The 11,415-nt window shown below is 43.8% G+C and overlaps 1 long non-coding RNA gene and 1 pseudogene across 1 annotated transcript; one reads left to right on the top strand and one right to left on the bottom strand.

The window, feature by feature from the left end:
- Positions 1-129: 129 nt before the first annotated feature.
- LOC107724958 (uncharacterized) lies at positions 130-820 on the bottom strand. The gene is made up of 3 exons (XR_001638065.1): positions 576-820; positions 349-410; positions 130-197 (listed from the first exon to the last, which is right to left on the bottom strand). It is a non-coding gene; the product is annotated as an uncharacterized LOC107724958 (long non-coding RNA).
- A 2,780-nt stretch (positions 821-3,600) lies between these two features.
- The window catches only part of LOC107724955 (glucose-6-phosphate translocase-like), an 11,777-nt pseudogene continuing 3,962 nt past the window's right edge, over positions 3,601-11,415 (top strand).

The following is an 11,415-nucleotide window of genomic DNA, read 5'->3' as shown; positions in this document are numbered from 1 at the left end:
CAAGAAATAAGGAAATTAAAATAAAATTACTGTTTATATATCGCTCTGTGTCAACTGTTGTCTCCATATGTATTATTAACAATGAATGATGTATAAAATTAATGTTCACATGAACAAACATACAAATATTCTCCCAAAACATCATACACATTCACAACAACACTATAGAAATGTGAAATCAGTGCATAATCCAAATGCTAAGCAATTAAATGCATTACAGAATAAAGGGGAAGAGAAATAGTATTGATAATTAACAAAAAATATATTCAAAATTAGTCCACAACATTATGAACCTAATTACACAAATTCTATAATTTTATACAATTTGAGTTAAAGAACTGAACATACCTGAAACACATGGGACACTTGATAAGAGAAACATCCGTCGCGCTAACTTCTTCCGTTAAACACTGTGCACAAACCATGAGTTTGTTAGCTCCACGTGCGTCAGACAAAAGTCGCATAAAACTCACATAAAGTAACCAATACACAAAAATACATTTGTATACTTGCCTCAGAACACATTCCGTTTCATATTTAATGAATTTTGACCAAATTAATACTTTTAACCATACCAATAATGACTGGAAGAAGAGAAGGGAAAATGTGCGTCTTGCCTCGCCAGCGTCCATTCGCTGTCTGAGGCTGACGTAACTCACGCACTCCCTAAAAGCATAGCACGCAACACAGATAAGTGTTCCATTCGAACAAACACCGTAATTAATAGTTCCTACTCACATTAACATTGCATGACCCATGTAGGAATTTAATATTTAGTGAAATTAAATGACTTCAACTCCATAGAAAAATAGTTTTGGGAAGTTCATCATACAAAAAAAAATGCAATTAATATTTCACTCTTCCCAACAGGTTACACCCACGCAAAGCTGCGCGCTCACTGAGACGGAATGCTCTCACTCAGAGCATGAGTCTCGCTCTTCTCCGTTCGCAGACCACCTTCTTCAATGAAGGCAGCCCCGCTCTCCCATTTCTCTTCTCTCAGCGAGTTCGGAGAAAGAAACAGTGGTGTCACGGGGCTTAGCAACCGGGTTTGAGTGATCCCATGCCGGCTAAGAGCCCGCATGCTCACTCTCCCTGCAGCACTTTGATCCGCCGGTGTGTTTACACGTAAGGATTAACGGCCCTCGTTACATTGAGCAGCTCCATCCTTCTGGGCAGATTGGAGAAGAATGCTGTCACCAATGATTTCATATCGCTGACAGCATTGCATTTGTGTGTGCGTCGCTGAGGCTGTGCTCACTAAGACAGGCTGCTTTCACTTGAAAGCAGGAATCTCGCTCTTCTCCGCTCGCGCCTTCTTCGATGAAGGTAGCCCGCTCTCAACGTTTCTCTTCAGCGAGCTCGTAGAAGGAAACGGTGAAGTCAAGGAGCTGAGCAACCGGGTTTGAGTGATCTCCAATGAAGCGAGCTCGGAGAAAGAAACAGTGGTGTCACGGGGCTTAGCAACCGGGTTTGAGTGATCCCATGCTGGCTAAGAGCCCACGTGCTCACTCTCCCTGCAGCACTTTGATCCGCCGGTGTGTTTACACGTAAGGATCAGCGCCCCTCGTTACACCGAGCGGCTCCATCCTTCTGGGCGGATCGGAGTAGAATGCTGTCACCAATGATTTCATATCGCTGACAGCATTGCATTTGTGTGTGCGTCGCTGAGGCTGTGCTCACTAAGACAGGCTGCTTTCACTTGAAAGCAGGAATCTCGCTCTTCTCCGCTCGCGCCTTCTTCGATGAAGGTAGCCCGCTCTCAACGTTTCTCTTCAGCGAGCTCGTAGAAGGAAACGGTGAAGTCAAGAACGATAGATAGAACGATAGAACGATAGATAGATAGATAGGTTCAGACTTACCAATAGTACTGGCTACAGTTGCCACAAAGTAACGGAAGATAGGTATATAGACTGACTGACAGAATGATAGACAGATAAAACAATATACACAGACAAACAGAACGATATAGATAAACAGAAAGACAGACAGACAGACAGTTAGACAAATAGATAGATAGACAGACAGACAGATAGGTTCAGACTTGCCAATAGTACTGGCTACAGTTGCCACAAAGTAAAGAAAGATAGGTAGGTCTTTGAACTTCCGTTTTTGCGGTAGCTCTATAGCAGGGTTCCTCAAATCTGGCCCACGAGAGCCACTTTCCTGCAAAGTTTAGCTCTAACCCTAATCAAACACACCTGAGCATGCTAATCAATGCCTTTACGATCATTAGAAAAATAGTTCGATCAGGGTTGGAGCTAAACTCTGCAGCGCATTGATTTGAGGAACCCTGTTCTATAGCATCAGTGTTGAAGAGTAATAGCTGGTGAAGTGGATTTACTTATTGTACAGCTATCATGTGCATGATGTTCAAAGCGGATGTCATAAATGTCAGTAAACTGGGAAGATTTTAAAACACACATTTCATTCATAAATTCGTACGATCTTACCTTTAAGCTGTGGAAATACAAGCGGAAGACAGAAGACAACTAGCAGTGCTGAAAAGGGGCGGAGCTACATAAGGTCTTTTTATTTTTATTGGTCCCCAAACTTCTCAGATAGCCTCAACACATTATGCTAATCAATAGCAAATGACCCATGCTAGGTTTTGTGTTAATGCGCTAAAATGCAGCATTTTATGACAAAACTCAAATGGCAGACAGGCAATATTGGTGTGTTCACATCATTTTGGAATTTCCATACTCACAATATTTTGACTTGTAAAAAGTTATAAAGAACTCATACATTTTAACTTGTATAATGATACTAAAATAACACTGCTACATCACTACACTGGTAAAATAGAACATAGACCATTTTGCCCACAAAATTTCATCAAAATGTTGAATGTGATGGCACCTATAGTTGTCTGAAATTTTTTTTTGGAGAAGATCTGATGAACGTTTGTAGTTAGAAAAGGAGTGTTTTTCATAATGTTTAAAAGGGTGGATAATCTAGTCAGACTGAAAGCAAGGAATACATTTGATTCAGAATGAAGCAACAAATCAGGGAAATATATTTCTAGACTGCACAGTTCAGAAGTTATAATCAGACATACAGTATAAATGCAACTTTGAGATGTTGGTGGCGCATATTTGGTGCTCAGCCCCCAAAGGGAGATCATAATCATAGTGCAATGATTCTTACACAACACACACCACCAATGGTCAAACCTATAATATGTCACATACAGACCCCATGTTAATCATTGAACTCCTCAGATTAGGGGATCTTCAATAACACCCTCTTCACAACACGTTTAAGACAACAACAAAGTCAAATAATAGAAAAAAAGAAAAACATTGGCTATGGTAGATCAGCTGCAATCGAAATGTCAGTGGCACACACTGCTCCCTGTTTCAGTGCAGTAAAGTATGTTACAGTCCGTCCCTTGAGAGAACACTCCAAAGATCTCTGCCAGGTTGGCCATTAACCCTGCCGTTGATTACAGCTCTTTCCCCTGACCTCACCAGCTCTTCATGTTTCACAGATCCACACATTTGACTTCATAGCCCACGGATGCTCCTGGTAACTCCTGTGTCGAGCTGAAGAAGACCTTTACGTTTCCTTCCTTATCGTTTTAAAGTTGTGCCAGCCATGGTGAAGAGTGGATATGGCTACTACCGAGCTACTATATTCCTGGCCATGTTTGTGGGCTACACGCTGTATTACTTTAACAGGAAGACGTTTTCTTTTGTGATGCCCTCTGTAATGCAGGAGATCACGCTGGATAAGGATGATCTAGGTGAGCATGTGCAACGAGGAGCCTGTACTTTGTCTTTCCTCTCTGTCATGTGGCCACTCGTGTTTTATAACCTTTCACACAAGCATTAATTTGAATTACAGTAAATGAAGATGTACAGACAGACAGACAGACAGAGGAGGCACTAAGGCAGTTGAACATTGCGTAATGCAGTGCCTTTTCTGTCCTAAATCACTTTTGAATTATATATATATATATAATTATATTTTAGATTTAACTTTAACAGAAAATAATGCAAATATCTGAATATACACCAGTAGTCAATGATAATGCATAATTGAACACTGTTTTTAAGCCACTGTAATCACTTTCCTATTAGACAAGACATATTTGAGCTGGATTTTCTTTTTTTCTTGTGAAACTTTTGTCATAAACAGATCAAATGAACACATAAATATTACATAAATATTATAAAATGATATTATAAAGATGTTATAAATTGTACAAAAATATGTTTAATTTTGTTAATGTTGGTAAATCTGTTAAATTCCTTTTTTTAATTGTTCATTTTTCTCAACAGTATTAAACACTACCGTTCATTTATATTGTTACAAAACATTTCAATTTCAAATGAATGCTGTTTGTTTTAAAACGTACCATTCTTCAAATAATCCTGCAAAAATGTATCTTACCAACCTCAACTTGAACGATATGTTTTTTTTACTGTTGTCTACTGTGTTCTACTAATTTGAAAAATTCAACTATAAAAACAGCTCATGACTTAATAAGGTTTTTTACTTTGAACTTTTTGATGCTTTATTACCATATTCTTATACACTTTCCATCCTGTTATGTAATATTACCTAACACAAATTTCATTAAAAAATATATAATATCATAACATTATGGATCTACTAATTAATTACTAATTACTAACTAATTGATGTTTTATATTTCCACTTGCATCATGTTCCACCCTGTGAGACTGTAGAGGCTGGAATAGTTTAGTGTGTTGAATACGCATGTTTAGTTTACCTTTTTAAAAAATGTTACTCATTACTATGCATAAAATATAAAATATATACAGCTTAAAACGTAGCTACATTTACACATAATTTAGGCCTTTCTTCCACCCTGTTATACCATATTCAACTATCATTAATTTAATACATATGAGTTAATAAAATTCTGTGCTGTTTGGGCTAAACCAGTCTTGTTTACTGAACAACACTTTTTCCGTGTTTACTTAACAACACAACATCTTTTTCCTGACAAAATGTTGAACGTCATGAGATTGAAAAGGCAGCACATACAGATATTTGAGATGTAGCAGGAGTTTGGTATGTTGCTCCGGATCTACTTCATCAGCACAGTGATTGAGTTCATCTTATCACTGAAGTCTTTACAGTCCTTGAGCCAATGCAGAGTGATAACACCTAAAGAAATGCTCCTTTGTCCTATCTTTGCAAACCTATATGTTTTTGAGTGGTTCTGAATGGGAATCACTCTGCTGAAGTCTAATCAATGTTTATTTCATCTTTGTGCACTGCAGGTCTTATCACTAGCAGTCAGTCACTGGCCTATGCCATTAGCAAGTTCATAAGCAGTGTGCTGTCCGATCAGATGAGCGCACAAAGGCTTTTCTCTGTTGGGCTGTTTATGGTTGGTGGCATCAATGTGGTTTTCTCACAGTCCTCGTCGGTGGCAGTGTTCTCAGGCCTGTGGTTTCTGAATGGACTGAGTCAAGGTCTAGGATGGCCACCATGTGTAAAACTACTACGCAAGGTATGGATCTGATCCTGTAATCCATGGACTTGCATTGTACATACAAATATATATACACTCTTAAAAACAACATGTTCTTTACTGGCATCTATGGCTCCATTAAGGACCTTTAACATTGATGGAACCATTGCACAGGTTCTTTATAGTGGAATTTTCAGCATCATTACTTCAGTCATCAGTGTCACGTGATCCTTCAGAAATAATTCAAATATGCTGATTTGGCACTCAAGTAACATTTCCTATTGTTATCAAGGTTTGAAAACAGTATATAAGATAAATTTCTTTCAGGAATCTTTGATTAATTGAAAAGAACAGCATTTATTTGAAATGAAATCTTTTGAAACATTATAGATGATTTTACTGTCACTTTTGATCTTTTTTTTTGTTGTTGTTGTAATACTAACACCAAACTTCAATGGTATTGTACATAATGCATAAGTTTCAGGTGCATTTCAAGAGTACATATAAAATTAACTGAATCATTTGTTTAAATAGTGGTTTGAGCCATCTCAGTTTGGGACCTGGTGGTCATTGATGTCCTGTAGTATGAATTTGGCTGGGGGTCTCGGGCCCATAATTGCCACACTGATGGCCCAAAGCTACAGCTGGAGGTTAACGCTGTCCATCTCTGGCCTGACTTGTGTGGTCATGTCCATCTTCTGTCTGCTCTTAATCTGAAATGAGCCCAGTGAAGTTGGCCTGCCAAATATTGAAGCTGGTGCAAACAAAGTCAAAGCAGGTACAAAAGACTTCACAATATGATGTTTTATTAACAAGGTTCGGGAGGAGCACGATCAGATAATCAGTCTGGCCCAGGTGGAGCTCGTCAGCTAATCACCTTAACTAGCACATACGTGTATATATACAGCCAACTTACCTCAGTTCCACGAAAGTTTTCCAGCATTACTCGTCTGCTACTATGTCCAAAGTAGTATCTTCTCCTTCCGACCACGAGCTAGCCGCTCCAACTCAAGCCACCGGCTCGAAGACGCCGTCTTCTCAAGCCACCGGCCCCAAGGGACCTGCCTCGCAAGCCAACGGAGCAAAAGCGCTTCCTTCTCGGCCAAGTGACGCTGCCGAGCCCCGCGCCTCGGGGACGCCGGCCTGCAAGATCAACAGCTCACACACCAAGCCTTATATATACAGCCAACTTACCTCAGTTCCACGAAAGTTTTCCAGCATTACTCGTCTGCTACTATGTCCAAAGTAGTATCTTCTCCTTCCGACCACGAGCTAGCCGCTCCAACTCAAGCCACCGGCTCGAAGACGCCGTCTTCTCAAGCCACCGGCCCCAAGGGACCTGCCTCGCAAGCCAACGGAGCAAAAGCTCTTCCTTCTCGGCCAAGTGACGCTGCCGAGCCCCGCGCCTCGGCGCGCGGACGCCGGCCTGCAAGATCAACAGCTCACACACCAAGCCTTCGAAGACTTCGTTCACCTCCACCATCAAGACAACCAGCACCATCCTCAGCATCATCCTACGTCTCCGCTCCACCGTCCATTCCTCCCATTGCAAAATGGACCGTGGCAGGTTTGAGACAAGCTCTGACTAATTCAGATGTCCGGTTTTCGCAGCGGATGAGTAAAGCCGAGCTCTACAGTCTTTACGTCTCCCTGGAACACACTAACACACCTTCAAAGTCAAGTAGAGTCCGTAAGAATAAAACCTCCCATGTTTCTGGCACTTCATCTTCTAGGTCCAGTTCCAGCCCCCCACGATCGAAGAGAAACAGCAGGCCATCAGCAAGCCAGGGCCGCGCCCCAGACTCCGCCCTCCCAGATCCCGTACCGCCTCACTCCTCGGCTCAACCAGATGCCGCAGCTCCTCCAGGCACCGCGCTGCCCGCTGCATTACAGGCTATCATACCTCATTACCCCTTTTCTTCCTTTCCTGCTTTTAATCTATCCCCGGCAGCAGACGCTAACACGAGGATGCCTCCGCTAGCTGCTCAAGCCCAGCTACCCTACCACTTCTCTTCTTTAACCTCCGCCCCCCTCTTCTCTCAGTGGCCTGCAGCCCTCACCGTAAACGCTGGTTTAGGACAACACCAGCCAGCGATGCAAGCTAACTGGCCTCCTCCCTCTTTTCCTCCAACTTCTTCTTACCCCCTACCTCAAGCCCCAGGGGCTAGTGCAAGCGTGAGGCTGCCTCCGCTGTCAGTCACAGCCCCCATTTCCCTCCCTTCCAGCTCTGCTATTCATTCAAAAACTCAGTTCACTTTACTGTCTGCTACATCGCTTCCTGCCCCACTGAATGCCGTTGCTTCAGAACCACCCCCGGTGACTCACAACATCAGGTCTCAGATCCTCGCAGGTGCGGATATTGATCTCTCATCTCTGCTTTCTCTCCTCCCCTTCGCCGAATCTAATCGGCTTTTTGATTGCGGAAATTTCTCCGTCACTCTGAAAAACCCTGCTCCTAACTCATCTCGCATCCTCTCATTTTCCGAATTCACCATAGCTTTCAGCCGCTACACAGATGTTATTTGCTCAGTTTTTCCCCATAGACGGCGCGAACTCAACGATTATTTGGCCATAGTCGCAGAACTCGCGCTGTCCTACAGAGGCAGTCATTTCTATACATACCACAAATTATTCTCTGCCAAATGTGCGGTTCGCGTGGCTCAGTGGAATCAATGCCCCTACTGGGGCGCGCTGGACCCTGATCTCCACAACAGAGTGTTTTTAGGATGCCGCAACATCACATGTGCACTCTGCAGGTCGCTAGCCCACCCCACAACTTCCTGCCCTCAAGTTAATCCCGTCATCCCTGCCCGTCCAGACACGGCCCAACCCAAATCCACTAGCTACGTCCCACGCTCTGCAACTTTCCATGCAGATCCGGACTCCAAGGGAAGTTTAAGGCCTCCCTTCTCGGTCGCCGGACAGGTTTGTCACAATTTCAACGGGGGTAAATGCAGTAGACATCGTTGCAAGTTTCTTCATGCCTGTAATTATTGCGGCGGAGCTCATGCCCGTCTCGTATGCCCAGTCTATAAAGCTGTCAATAAAAAAATTTAAAAATTACCTATCGATTTCTCGGCTATCCACTGAATTATCTCACCACCCAGACACTAACTTCACCAATTTTCTCCTTTCAGGTCTTGAAGAAGGTTTCAACCCCGGCGTCATATGCCCTCTCTCACAGAACATCATTTGCGACAATCTCCAATCAGCACGCGCAGAACCAGATGTAGTGACTAATCTGATCAAAAAAGAAATCGAATCCGGTTTCATGATCGGCCCCTTTGATTCACCCCCTTTCGAATTTTTTCGCATCAGCCCCATCGGTGTAGCCACTAGGAAATTTTCAGGGAAAAAACGCTTGATCATCGATCTATCAGCTCCACGTACTTCCCCATGTTCCAGCATAAACAGCCTAATTCCCCTCGAGGAATACTCTTTGCACTACCACGACATAGATCAAGCGATCACCATGATAAAAAACGTAGGTCGCGGTGCATGGCTAGCCAAAGTAGACATTACCTCTGCTTTCAAGGTGATGCCTATCCACCCAGACTTTTGGCATCTATTCGGTATTCGCTGGCAAGGTAAACTGTATTTTTCAGTACGCCTGGCTTTCGGATGCAAAAGCAGCCCCAAAATTTTCGATACGTTATCAGAAGCCATTTGCTGGATTCTCTCTAACAATTACTCCATTCACCACGTCATTCACCTGCTCGACGATTTCCTAATCATCTCACCTCCCGATGCTATTCCAGCTGCGAATATCCTGACGGTCCAAAAAGTTTTCGCCGAGCTGGGGATTCCCATCGCTCGGGAGAAAACTTCTGGGCCAACACAATTCATCGAATTTTTGGGCATCAACTTGGATTCTGCCAAATTTCAGGCCTCTCTGCCAAAAGAAAAAATCGACAGAATAATTTTAGTTGCTTCAGCCTTAGTAGAAAGCCAAAATTGTTCTAAACGCGAGCTTCTTTCCCTGCTCGGTCACCTCAATTTCGCTATGCGCATAATTCCCCAAGGGCGCCCTTTCATCTCGCATCTTCTCTCACTCGCATCGTCGGTTCAGGATCTTAAAGAACAAATTACCTTAACGCACGCATGTCGCCACGAACTCCGCCTTTGGTTAACCTTCCTGAAACAATGGAACGGCCTATCTTTCTTTTACAGTGACCTTGTTTCTCACCCCAACGACATTCAACTGTTCACCGATGCGGCTCCCTCCGTCGGTTTCGGGGGTTTTTATCAAGGCCGCTGGTTCGCGTCTCCTTGGCCCCCTCAGCTGTTAGACGCTCCTCAGACCTCAGCACTGTTCGAGCTCTATCCTTTGGTCGTCGCAGCTTTCCTGTGGGGGAAAGATTGGTCGGCAAGCAGCATCTTAGTTCACTGCGATAACGAAGCAGCTGTCTACTGCATAAATAAAGGCCGTTCTCATTCCTCTGCCCTAATGCCACTCCTAAGGCGTCTAATTTGGATTTCAGCATGCGATAAGTTTATCATTACTGCTAAACACGTTCCTGGATCCAAAAATCTAATTGCTGACTCTCTTTCTCGTTTTCTGTTTCAGAGATTCAGAGCACTGGCGCCGGAGGCAGACCCATCTCCTACCCCGGTTCCTCACTATTCGCAACTCATCTTCCCATAAATCACCCCTTAAATCCCCTCCTCAATGCGTCACTCGATTCGATCCTCCAAGCAGTTTCACCCAGAACCATCCAATCCTATCTAACTGCTTGGAGATGCTTTAAAACTTTCCACCTATCGTACAACCTGCCATTTCCTGATTTTTCCCTCCTCTCGATCACGTCTTTCGTCTCCTACCTCAACACCTGTAAGAACCTTCAAGCCCGGTCCATCAAAGGTTATCTAAGCGGAATCCAATTTTTTCACAAATTAATCCACGGCGCCCCCTCTCCCGAAATAAACAATTCCCAAACATCTCTCTTGATCAAAGGCATTCAGCGCTCTCATCCTCCAAGCCCAGACAATAGACAACCAATAACCTTAGACATTCTCTCTAAATGCATCCACATTCTCAGCTCAGGGTACCACTCACTCCATACTGCTCGTACACTTGATGCAATGTTCATACTGGCTTTTGTCGGTTTCCTGAGATGCTCTGAATTCACCATAAATGCCAAATTCAACCCCAAACTCCATCCAACCATCTCCGACCTCTCCGTGCTCGACAACGAAACCATCTCCTATTTCATCAAACAAAGCAAAACAGATCAGGAAAAAAGAGGTCACTACGTCTATATCTTCAACCTCCCGTCACCAATCCAACCGTATCAGGCTCTTTTTTCATACCTCCAAGTCAGAAACTCCCAGTCTACATCCCCTCTCGACCCTCTTTTTGTCGATGACCGTAACCACCCCGTCACACGTTTTTGGTTCCAAAAACATCTAAAACTCACCCTCGTCCAATCAGGCATTCCCGCAGAAAGATTTTCCAGCCACTCCTTCCGAATCGGGGCAGCAACCACAGCAGCTCAAAAAGGCCTCTAACAGCAGCAGATCCAAAATCTCGGTCGATGGTCATCGAACGCCTTCAAGAGCTACATCAGGACCAATCATTCTCACATAAAGAAAGCCCATCTAACTCTGATCAGCTAAATGAAATTTGATACCGCCACTGCAGTGCCCTGCTTATTTCGATACGGCAGCCGCGGTGCCCTGCTTCATTCGATACTGCCGCCCAGCGCCCCGCGTATTTGATACTGCCGTCGCAGAACCCGGCTTAATTTGAGACTGCCACTGCGGTGCCCTGCTTAATTTGATACTGCCGCCGCAGTACCCCGCTCATTTGATACTACCGCCGCAGAACCCTGCTTCATTTGATACTGCCGCCCAGCGCCCCGCGTATTTGATACTGCCGTCGCAGAACCCGGCTTAATTTGAGACTGCCACTGCGGTGCCCTGCTTAATTTGATACTGCCGCCGCAGTACGCCGCTCATTTGAT

Source organism: Sinocyclocheilus rhinocerous, unplaced genomic scaffold, assembly GCF_001515625.1.
Source record: "Sinocyclocheilus rhinocerous isolate Xijiao unplaced genomic scaffold, SAMN03320098_v1.1 scaffold996, whole genome shotgun sequence".
In the NCBI taxonomy this organism is placed as follows: Eukaryota; Metazoa; Chordata; class Actinopteri; order Cypriniformes; family Cyprinidae; genus Sinocyclocheilus; species Sinocyclocheilus rhinocerous.
Note: the sequence above shows the minus strand (reverse complement) of the source record. Positions and strands in the feature narration are given on the sequence as shown.